Genomic DNA, 12147 nt, shown 5'->3' on the forward strand with positions numbered 1-12147 from the left:
AATAGATGTCATGGAACCGGGATGGTGAGCCCTTGTGCTGCAGCCAGGACTGCAGCAGACAAGTCCCCTGGGAGGTGCATAGGAGAGGTGAACAAGACACTGAAACCAGACAAGATACTAGACATGGCAAATAGAGTACACTCAAGACAAGGTGAAACCAAAGCCTTGCTAAAGCAAAAACCAGGAACGGAACTTGACAAAAGCAGAAACCAGGAACAAAGGAAGGACACTCATATGGGCCACAAGGTCAAACTGGAAACCACCCGTAACAGAGTCCAAGCATACGGGCCGCAAGGCCAAACTGGAATCCACTCATACCAAAGGGAAGGGAAATGGAACAGAACAGAATCTCTTGAGCAAGTACTACTCTTTAACATTGCTTTTGACTCGTAACCACTTGTAACCACTCGCCTCCACCTACCCTCCTCTCTTCCTTCCCGTTCACATTAATTGATTTGATTTGCTTACTTTATTTATTTTTTGTCTATTAGATTGTAAGCTCTTTGAGCAGGGACTGTCTTTCTTCTATGTTTGTGCAGCGCTGCGTATGCCTTGTAGCGCTATAGAAATGCTAAATAGTAGTAGTAGTAGTACTCATGCACTGCTCACACACTGCACTAAACAGAGCCACAAACAAGGGGTCAAAATACCCTACACACAGGCACAAAGGGGAAAACATAACCCCACTTAGACTCACATGGTATAAACCACAAGTAAAAGATAAGAAAACCACACAGGGAGGCAGCTCAGGGCTGTGCTAGAACCACAGCTATAAACGAATAGTTCAAACCAAGACAAACAGAATCACACAGAGGGATAGCTCAGGGCTGAGCTAGAAGTCCCAGCTAAACTGAAGAGCTGTCCACTCGTGCCACACCGAGAGGTAGCTTAAGGCTGAGCTAGCAGTCACAGCTAAACAGAAGAACCACCCACTCAAACACAAACGGAATCAGAGAGGAAGTTCAGGGCTGTACTAGTAGACACAGATAAACGGAAGAACAGCCCACTCGTGCCACACAGAGAAACCGCTCAAGGCTGCGCTAGTAGTCACAGCTAAACAGAAGAGCAACCCACTCAAATTCAAACAGAAACCTCGCAGAGAGGACTCAAACAGAAAGCACACAGGGAAAACTCAAGACAAGGCCACACAATCACTGGGTATTAGTTTCTACTCTTACGCCGATGATTTTCTCCTGATCCACTATGTAAAGCCGTTAGATATTGAACTTACGTAAATTCAGAATGGTCTTAAAGCAGTAGCTAGTTGGCTTAAAACAAATCATTTAGTCTTAAATCCAGATAAGACTGTTACATCGTGGATTACGGGTCGTGATACTATTCCTGCTGTCATATCTACTTTATTTGATAAACAGATTCCAACAGTACAATCGTTCAGATATTTAGGAGTCATTATTGACTCAGCTCTGTCATTTAACAAATAAATATCTGTGGTAGTCAGGAATTCTTTTTATCATCTCCGAAAACTATGCTCAATTAGAAACTCAATTGACAAAATTTCATTATGCACACTAACGCATGCATATATTACAACACGTCTGGACTATTGTAATAGTGTTTATGCAGGACTTACAAAGACAAATATAAAACGTTTACAGATGATACAGAATACTGCAGCTTGTATCATCTGCAGGGCCTCAAAATATGATAGAATGATGCCACTTTTATATCAATTTCACTGGCTTCCAGTTGAAGCCAGAATAAAATTTAAAATCTTTACACTGACTCATAAAGTACTATATTCACTTATTCCATCGTACTTATCGAACCTTATTCTGCCATATTCGCCCAGACAAACTCTTCGTTCTCTTACAGATAACAGATTGATTATCCCCACAAAAGGCTAGATGAGTCACCAGAAATTCAGCATATTTTTTCTTGGCTCCCTCTCTCTGGAATTGTCTCCCAAAACATCTTAGATTGGAAGAGTCTTATATTAAATTTCGAAAATTTTTGAAAACGTATTTATTCCAGGAGACAGTCGAAACTAATCTGTGATAAAATGGCAATACTAGTTAGAATTGACTATGCAGTAAAATTTATATGTTAGTCATGTTGTTGTTATGAATGGCTGTTTAGCAAAATTGGTGTTTTATCTTTTAATGAATGGCTGTTTTAGTTTGCTTTCCTATCAACTTGATGGAGTTCTTTTATGTTTTTATTATTATTCTTATATTAATATGTAAACTGTTTATTATTATTATTTATTGCATTTGTACCCCACATTATCCCACCTTTTTGCAGGCTCAATATGGCTTACAGAGTGTTGTTATGATGCAGTCATTACATGATCTTAAATACATGAGCTGAAAGTAAGTGAATTAGATGCAAGGTCATTACACGATTTTAAATACATAAGCTGAAAGTGGATGAATTAGATGCAAGGTGCTAGAAAGGTGTTGTGAGAGGTGTTTTTGATGCACCTGAGTGATTTAAGGAATGATTTATTAAGGATGTCTTTCGTAGGCTTTGTTGAAGAGGTGTGTCTTCAAAGATTTGCGAAAGCTGGTTAGATTGTCCATATTTTTCAGGGCCATGGGTAGTGCGTTCCAGATCTGTGTGCTTTTATACGCAAAAGTAGTAGCGTATGACTTTGTATTTAATTCCTTTGCAGCTGGGGAAGTTTAGATTGAGGAATTTGCGGGCCGATCTTTTGGAGTTTCTAGATGGTAGGTCCACTAGGTTTAACATATAAAGTGGGGCGTCTGCGTGAATGATTTTGTGGACGGTTGTGCAGATCTTGAACTCGATTCGTTCCTTGAGTGGTAGCCAATGTAGTTTCTCTCTTAGAGGTTTCGCCCTCTCATATTTGGTTTTCCAAAGATGAGTCTAGCTGCGGTGTTCTGGGCTGTCTGGAGTTTTTTAATGGTCTGTTCTTTACAGCCTGCGTACAAAGTGTTACAGTAGTCCAGATGACTTATTACTAATGACTGTACTAGGGTACAGAAGTGTGAGGTATCGATCAATAGTGACTCCAAGAATTTTCAGATTTTCTGAAATAGGGAGTGTGCAATATGGTTTGGTTATGGTAGGGTGATTGTGTTGTGTTGGGAAGTGAGAACTAGACATTGAGTTTTTTCTGCGTTCAGTTTTAGCTGGAATGAGTCCGCCCAAGAGTGCATGATTTGGAGGCTCTGGTTGATCTCGTTGGTTATTTCGTTTAAGTTACTTTTGAACGGGATGTGGATCGTGACATCATCCGCATATATGTAGGGGTTGAAGTTCTGGTTGGCTAGAAGTTTGGCTAGTGGTATCATCATAAGATTGAAAATAGTTGGCGAAAGGGGGGATCCCTGAGGAACTCCATATTCCGGTGTCCAAGGTGGTGATCTGTCATTATTCGTTGTTACTTGGTATGATCTGGTGGTGAGGAATCCTTTGAATTATTTGAGAACTGGGCCTCCGATTCCAAAGTATTCTAGCAGGTGTAGTAATATTCCATGATCTACCATGTCGAAAGCACTAGACATGTCGAATTGTAGTACGAGTATGTTCTTGCTGGTTGCAATTGTTTTTTTGAATGAATTCATTGCAGACACTAGTACAGTTTCAGTACTATGATTTGATCTAAATCCTGATTGAGACTCATGTAAAATTGAGTGTGTGGTTAGGTATTCCGTGAATTGTTGCGTCACTATGCCTTCCATCAGTTTTGTTATGAGCGGGATCGAAGCAACTGGTCGGTAGTTGGTTAAATCCATTGTGCTTTTCTTGGCATCTTTTGGCAGTGGAGTGAGAAGGATATTTCCTTTGTCCATGGGGAAGAGACCGTTAAGGAGTCTATAATTTACTTGGTTTGTGAGGTCTTTTGTGAATTGTTTGGGGGCGGCTTTTAGTAGGCTAGTAGGGCAGATGTCAAGTTTGCATTGAGATTTGGCATATTTTCCGAGCCAGTGTGTGAGTTCGTCTACTGAAATCAAGTCAAAGTTGGTCCATGATCGATCGGCTGGATATTCCCCAGGTTTCGGGTCTAAGCATTCAAGGATGCTTGTGTACTCAGTTGTATTGCTTGGTATCATGCGTCGGAGCTTTATAATTTTTTCCTTGAAATAGTTCGCTAGGTTGGTTGCCGATGGGGTTTCTATGCTATTCGAAGTGACCTGTATGGTGTTTAGGAGATTATTTACAAGTGAAAAGAGTTTATGCGTATCCTTGTAATTTGGTCCAATTATAGTTCTGTAGTGCGTTCTTTTGGTTTGTCTGATTTTGTATTTGTATTTTCTTTGTAACTGTTTCCATTCCTTGAGTGTGTGTTCGTTTTTTTTTTTGTTGCTCCAAGCTCTTTCTAGCCTTCTAACCTGTGTTTTTAGTTCTTTCAGTTCTTCGTTGAACCACGGGATTGAGCTTTTCCTATGTGAGGTTCTAGTTTGGAGTGGTGCTATCTTGTCTAGGATTGTTCTGCATCTATTGTCCCATTCTTGTAGAAATTGGGATGAGTCAGTAGTTGTTGTCCATTCGTCGGTATATATTTGTTGCCAGAATATTAGAGTCTATTTTGCCTCTTGTAGTGTATGTTCTTTTTTCTTGTTTTTGTTGTGTCTCTTTTGTTTTCCAAAAGAGGGAGGTGTTTGCCTTGTAGTGGTCTGACCACGGTGTGGCTGTCCATTTTGTGTCTTTGATTCTGAGGTTCGCTTCTGATGAAAATTTATAGGTAATGATGTCTAATGTATGTCCTTTCTTGTGGGTGGGTTGCATATTAGGCCAGTGGAACTCCCAGAGTTGTAGGAATTCCTTGCATTCGTGTACGTTGTTTGTGTTAATTTCTTCCAAATGAAGGTTGATATCTCCTGCTATAAGAATATTTTGGGAGGACAGGCAAGTGTTTGATTTGAAGTCCGTGAAATGTGTCTGAGCATCTTGCCATTTAGCCAGGGGTCTATAAAATAGGATTATGTTTAGTTGGTCCTGCAGGTTGGGGTGGTTGATTCTGATTGAGGCTATTTCGAGTTGGGGAAGGATAGATCCAGCTGTTGTTGTGACTGTGTATTGGGATTTATAAATTATAGCTATGCCTCCGCCTCTTTTTCCTTCCCTTGTCCAATGGGTGATTTTGTATCCTGGTGGGCAAAGCTCTAGGATTATTGGGTCTTTAGAGTTTCTGTTTTGTAACCACAATTTGAGACGGTATAGTAAAATGAATAAACGATAAACGACAAAGGAACACTTATGGCTGTGCCACACAGTACTCCAGGATAAGAGGAAGCCACTCATAGGAACACTCTAGGCTGTGCCATACAGCACTCAGGGAAAAGGAAAGCCACTCATAAGAACACTCTAGGCTGTACCATACAGCACTCATGGAAAAGGGAAGCCACTCAAGGGACTACTCAAGGGTGTGCCACCAGGCACTCAGGGATAAAGGGAAGCAACTTATAGGAATACCCATGGCACTCTAGGGTAAAGGGAAGCCACTCATAAGAATGTACAAGGCTGGCCACACAGCATTCAAGGGTAAAGGGAAGCCACTCATAAGAATGTACAAGGCTGGCCACACAGCATTCAAGGGCAAAGGGAAGCCACTCATATGAACACACAAGGCAGTGCCACAGAGTCAAATAACAGACACTAGAGACAAAGGGAAAAGCAAACAAACAGGGAAAGCTGCCTTTACATCAGATAAGGAGCAATGTTTACAAGAACCAGGAGACAAACAGAGCAGACAGTTAAAGCATGCTGAAGGGAAGGGCTGCTTCTAATACACGTCAGAAAGAAGCAGGGCTCACAACAGCACACTAAGAGTCAAGCAGACCACAGAGAAAGGCTGATTAAAGAAGCAGGGCTCACAATAGCCAAATAACAAGCACTGCACATAATGAGATAAAGCAGATTACAGAGGAAGGCTGCTTAAAGAAGCAGGGCTTCCAAGAACCAAATAACAAGCACTGCACCCAAGGGGTTAACACAGAGGGGCATAATCGAACGTCGCCGGCCAAATAGATCGCCAGCGATCTATGTTGGTGGCGGCGCTACAGCTGGCTGGAACCGTATTATCGAAAAAGATGGCCGGCCATCTTTTTTTTCGATAATACGGTTTAGCCTGGCCAAATGCCTTGGAGTTCACCAGGTTTGAGATGGCCGGGTTTGTTTTTCAGCGATAATGGAAAAAAATGCCGGCCATCTCCAACCCGGCGAAATCCAAGCCATTTGGTTGTGGGAGGAGCCAGCATTTGTAGCGCACTGGTCCCCCCTGACATGCCAGGACACCTGCTGGGCACCCTAGGGGTCAGTGCGGTGGACTTCAGAAAAACCTCCCACATGCATAGCTCCCTTACTTTGGGTGCTGAGCCCCCACAACCCACTACCCACAAATGTACAACACTACCAAAGCTCTTAGGGGTGAAGGGGGAAACTACATGTGGGTACAGTGGGTTTTGGAGGGCTTCCATTACCAGCACAAGTGTTACAGGTAGGGGGGATGGGCCTGGGTCCGCCTGCCTTAAGTGCACTGCGGTACCCACTAAAAGTGCTCCAGGGACCTGCATACATGCAGGCCTCTAGGACTTGTTGCTGCTGTATAACCTTGGCACACCAGTTGACACCTGAAGACTAATCTCTTTGAAAAAGCCCTTTATTTGAATAAGCACGTTTACTCACAGTTAACTGCAGATCAGAGGTTGTGCCCCACTGGCAAAGAGTCTCCCTGGCACTGAGATTAGCAGTAGGCCAGAGCTGGCAGAATGGTGTACAATGCCCTCTTTCAGCCACATTCAAGGTAATAATGCTCTCTAACGTGGGTGACACATGAAAGGGATCTAAAACTGGCTTACAAAAATGGCCACTACCTCATGGACTACCGGAAACAAAACAGGGCACACTCTGAACCCAGTTAGCAGGGGGGAAAAGCACCATGGGAGAAGAGCCCAGTACCCTACACCCACCACAATGTATTGCTGATGTGACTCTGCAGGGCACCTAACAGAAAAGGTGTCACACTCACCTGAGAGCCACATCACAACCAGGGAAGGGCTGTCGGAGGATACAACACATTCTGCTGTCATGGAGGTGGGTACGGCATTTGAGGCTGGCATACAGGCTGGAAAAAAAGGTTTTTACTTTTATTTTTTTAGTATGGGAGGGGGTTGGTGACCACTGGGGGAGTATGGGGAGGTCATCCCCCATTCCCTCCAGTGGTCATCTGGTCATTTGGGGCACCTTTTTGAGGCTTGGTCGTGAACATAAAAGGACCAAGTAAACCCGGCAATATACTGCTTATCGCCGTTTTTTTTCCATTATCGCCGAAAGCTGGCCATCTGGTAGCCACGTCCATGCCTGCCCATGTCCCGCCTTTGCTTCACCGCCGACACGCCCCTTTGAACTATGGCCAGCTACACGACGGGAAAGCGGCAATGTTGGCAAAAAAGCGGCTTTCGATTATACTGATTTGGCCGCTTTTCCGAGATCGCCGGCCATCTCCCAATTTATGTCGGAAAATGGCCGGCGATCATTTTCGAAAATGAGCTGGACAAGCTACAGGGAATACTAAACAAACAAAGAAGGAACACGCTTACCAGGAACAGGTCAACACCCAAAGCAGGGAATGGAGAGGCAAGGCAAATGGAGAGAGAGCAGACACAGCTGCATAACAGTGAAGCAATCAGGGAGAAAGCTAGCTACAACCAACACACACAGAAACCAGGGCTTTGCTTTGGAAGAAAAGCTAAAAGGAAAGTAATTCATACAGGTTCAAACCAAAACCACACACACACAGGGCTCATAGCTATGCCCCAAAGGCACAACTAACAAGGAGACCAGTTCCCTCCAAATCAAACAACAGTACAACAGGAAAAGGGAAAATAGACCTGTTGCAAAGCAACGCAGGAAAGCTCCCCAGTAGACAATGACACGGGGACAAAATTTGTCCCCATCCCCTCCCTGTCCCCGTGAGTTCTGTGTCCGTCCCCGCCCCGTCTCTGCAAGTTCTGTCCTCATCCCTGCCCCGTCCCCATGGGCTCTGTCCTCATCTGCAGAAGCCTCAAATAGTTATGATTTTATATTTAAATCTTTTTATTAAAGTATAAAAAGGAACAATATGCTGTGCAACTATTGTGTGTAAATTACAAATAGAAAACAATAATAGCAGCGAGCAGCTATAATAACCCTCCTCACCCCTCCAACCCAACAATAGTGTCACCTCCTTCGCTCCCTCAGGCGGCTCCTCTGCGGGAAGCAAGGGCCGGGGGAAGAGATCCGCAGCCAGAGAGGACTTACCCGACAGCTCCCCGGATGGCCGCCTATCCCGAGTACAGTCGGGGCCGAGCCGGTATTCCTTGCGGCGATGGCCGGCCTTTTCAGAACCGCGGCCAAGAGCCAGGACCCGTCACTGCGATAGCCGCCCTATCCGCGGCCGGGCCCGGAGGCCGGCGATCACGGCTTCCAGGCTCTCAGTCGCCGGCTATGGAGTCCGCGCTTGCACTAGCAGGGAAGATGGCGCTGAGACGCGATGGCCGGCGTCTTCTCCATATTCGGGCGCGGGAACCCGAAGCTCCACCTCAGAGGATCCAGATTGGGATACCGGTGCGGTAGCTCCGCCTGAGAGGCCGGACGGAACCAACCAGAGGGATTTCTTCAGTAGCCAGGTTCCGATTGGACGGCCATGTCGGCTGGGGCTGGGCGGTTGAATGCTGACAGTATTTAAGTAGCGGGGCTGAAACAGGACGTTGCTTCAGGTTCTGTTTCCTGAGGCCAGTCTTAGTGTGCTCCTGTTCTCTGTGCGTTCCCTTGTTTTCCTGGTTTGACCTTTGGACTGTTACTGGACATCCCTGATAACCGCCTGCCCTGACTTGTTGCCTGTTTTTGGACGACTCTGATAGCCGCCTACCTTGACCTGCTGCCTGTCCCTGGACTTCTCTGATTTTCCACTTGCTCTCCCCGCTTCCGGTTCCAGTGCTGGGTCAGTCCGTCAACCCCGCGGTTCCGGAAGTCCCGTTGGCCGCCTGCAGCTGGGGGCTCAACCCCCGGTGAACGGCGGTTGCCGCGGGTGAAGACAGGGTTGCTCGGCTGTCCTCTGAGGTCCTTCGGGGCCTTGCGGGACCTAAGGGCTCACCTTCTTCCCAGACAAGACAAATAGCTGATTTCTACTACCCCAAGGAATCCTAATCCACCCCGTTAAACTGTCCAGGAGTCAAAATACAACCCATTCTGTATGTCCTAGAGGGGAGAAATACGCCCTATGAAGCACTGTCTAGCTCTCCTGTCTTCCACAATCCTTCTTTTAATAGAAGATGTGCTGGTAGCAGACTGTACAGCATCCCCCATGCAGTTGTGGCCAGCATGTTTGCTTGTTTTTCCAAAAAATCAAAATATTGTCTGCATCACTCAAACATAAATAACAGTCCAGTTCATGAACAGGTTTCAATGTAGAAAGTGACATAAGGACAAAGTTTGTCCCTGCCCTTGTGGGCTCTGTCCCCATCCCCGCCCCGTTCCCATGGGCTCTGTCCCAATCCTTGCCCCATTCCCGTGGGATCTGTCCCTGCCCCATCCCTGCAAGCTCTGTCCCCTTCCCCATCCCCGCGGTTACTGCAGGTCCCCATCCCGCGCCATTCTCTACTTCCCGGGTCCTTATAAAGGAGTAGGCTGATGATGTCACAAGCAGTGGCATAGCTACGTGGGGCCTGAGGGGGCCTGGGCCCCCGTAGATTTGGCCCTGGCCCCCTGTCAACGATCCCCTTGAACCCCCCTCCCGCCACCAACTCTCCCCCGCCGTTGCCGCCCGCCCCATCAGATACCTTGTTTGCTGGCGGGGGTCCCCAAACCCCACCAGCCGAAGAGAGTCTTCTTCAGCGCCGGAGTAACGCCTTCGTTCAATGAAGTTCCTGGTGCAATCAGCTGTTTCGATGCCTTACATCCTGCACCGTGCAAGTAGCCCCATGCAGGATGTAAGGCGTCGAAACAGCTGATCGCACAAGGAACTTAGTTGAACGAAGGCGCTACTCCGGCGCTGAACAAGACTTTCTTCAACTGGCGGGATTCGGGGACCCCCGCCAGCAAACAAGGTATCTGATGTGGCGGCGGGGCCGGCGGCGACGGCGGGGAAGGGTTGGTGGCAGGAGGGGGGTTCAAGGGGGTCGTCGGCAGGCCGGCAGGGGGGGGTCCAATGTGGCGGCGGCAGCGGCGGCTCTAGGGGGGCGGCGGTTGTGGTGGGGGGTGGCTAAACAGTGCCCCCCCACCTCGGGCTCTGGGTCCCCCTCCCGGCGAGGTCTGGCTACGCTCCTGGTCACAAGAAGGAAATGAAGCAGAAGCAGGGAGACCAAAGCGAGGCTTGGCTAACAGGAAGAACAACAGCAGGAAAAAGGCAGAGTGGAGAGGTCACAGAGCTAGATACAGAGAAACAGTAGGTCTGGACATAAGGGCATGGCCACAACCGTGACACCGGGCAGTTATGTCCAGTGCATGCCAACTGTCGATTACCACCAGGTAAGCACCTCGTGTTAGAAAATAGAAAATATTTTCTACTGCGTGTTTTGGGTGCATGCCAAAAATGGAATTACCACCCAAGGCAAGCAGTAGCCAGGCGGTAGTGCCAAATTGACGTGCATTGGACACGCGTAGGCGCCTATGCGCCTTAGTTTTTACTAGAAAATGCAACTCCGGGGCACACTTGGAGGCACACTGGGGCACTATGGAGAATCTAGAGCGCCTTTTTTTTCGCAAACCATTGATGCCAAGAAGCTATATCTTATATAAAGGTCTTTCTAAAGACCACAACTAAAAGATCTACTTCTGAGGACCTCGTCCACAAGGTTTTTCTGTACACGTTTACCAAGAATCCTGAAGAAGGCACATTTAGTGCCGAAACATGGTATTGTGTTGAATCTGCTCTCAATGAATTATCCTATACTAGTAAAAAAGGCCCGTTTCTGAGACAAATGAAATGGGCGCTAGCAAGGTTTTCATCGGAGTGTGTATGTTTGAGAGAGTGTGTGTGTGAGTGACTGTGTGAGAGAGAGAGACAGAGTGAATGTGCGAGTGTGTGCATGTGTGACATAGAGTGAGACTGTGTGAGAATGAGAGTGTGTGTGTGAGAAAGAATGAGAGTGTGCGGCAGGGCCCCCCCTCCGTCTCCCGGCCTCCTTCCCCCTCCCCCCTGTGTTCCCTCCCGCCTTCCTTCCCCTCCTCTTCCCCTCCCCCTCCCCTTTTCCTCCGCCCTCCCAGCTTCAGGGTCGTAGCCCCCCTCCCTCCGCCTTTAAGGGTCGTGGCCCCCCTCCCTCCCACGTTCAGGGTCCCTCCCTCGCCCATGTTCAGGCTGGCTCCCTCCCTCCCACGTTCAGGCTGGCTCTCTCCCTCCCTCCCACGTTCAGGCTGGCTCCCTTGCTCCCTCCCTCCCACGTTCAGGCTGGCTGGCTAGCTAGCTGGCTGGCTGGCTGGCTCCCTCCCTCCCACCCTCCCACGTTCAGGCTGCCTGCCTGCCTCCCTCCCTCCCACGTTCAGGCTGGCTGGCTCCCTCCCTCCCACGTTCAGGCTGCTTTCCTCCCTCGCATCCTCCCAGTTTCAGTGAAACGGTCGCCGTGTGCTCTTACCTGGATTCTTCTATTGTTCGCGACGCTCTGTTTTTCTGTGTAGCTCCGCCTCCGCCCCTGTGCCTTGTCCCTTTCGCCGCTCCTCCTCTGTTTCTGACGTCGCTCGACTGTTGTGCCCTGTTCCTTTCGCCCCTCCTCCTCCTCCATCTCTGGTATTGTACATGACGTCCGCCTGGGGGGGGGGGGGGCGACACATGCGCAGAACAGCCTGAGCTACGGAGCCTAGCAGACCGAGGTGCCACGGTCTTAGCCAGCAAGACAAATGGAACGTTGGAGGTGAGAATTATTATATAGGATAATAAAACGCACCTCCAACATTCTGAAGCCAAGAAAGAGAAGCCTTCAAGCCTTGAAGCATTCCTGCAACGTTCTGGAACTACGTGTCGTCAATTGAGGAGATGGAGCCTTACAGAGCGCACAAATGCTTCATAAGTACATAAGTAATGCCACACTGGGAAAAGACCAAGGGTCCATCGAGCCCAGCATCCTGTCCACGACAGCGGCCAATCCAGGCCAAGGGCACCTGGCAAACGTACAAACATTCTATACATGTTATTCCCGGAATTGTGGATTTTTCCCAAGTCCATTTAGTAGCGGTTTATGGACTTGT

General features: G+C 47.8%; 1 protein-coding gene across 3 annotated transcripts in view; it reads left to right on the forward strand.

Moving 5' to 3' along the window:
* Positions 1 to 12147, forward strand: part of SLC23A1 (solute carrier family 23 member 1) — a 329954-nt gene that overhangs the window by 160611 nt on the left and 157196 nt on the right. The window lies entirely within an intron of this gene.

The sequence above is a fragment of the Microcaecilia unicolor genome, chromosome 8, assembly GCF_901765095.1.
Source record: "Microcaecilia unicolor chromosome 8, aMicUni1.1, whole genome shotgun sequence".
Classification (NCBI taxonomy): Eukaryota; Metazoa; Chordata; class Amphibia; order Gymnophiona; family Siphonopidae; genus Microcaecilia; species Microcaecilia unicolor.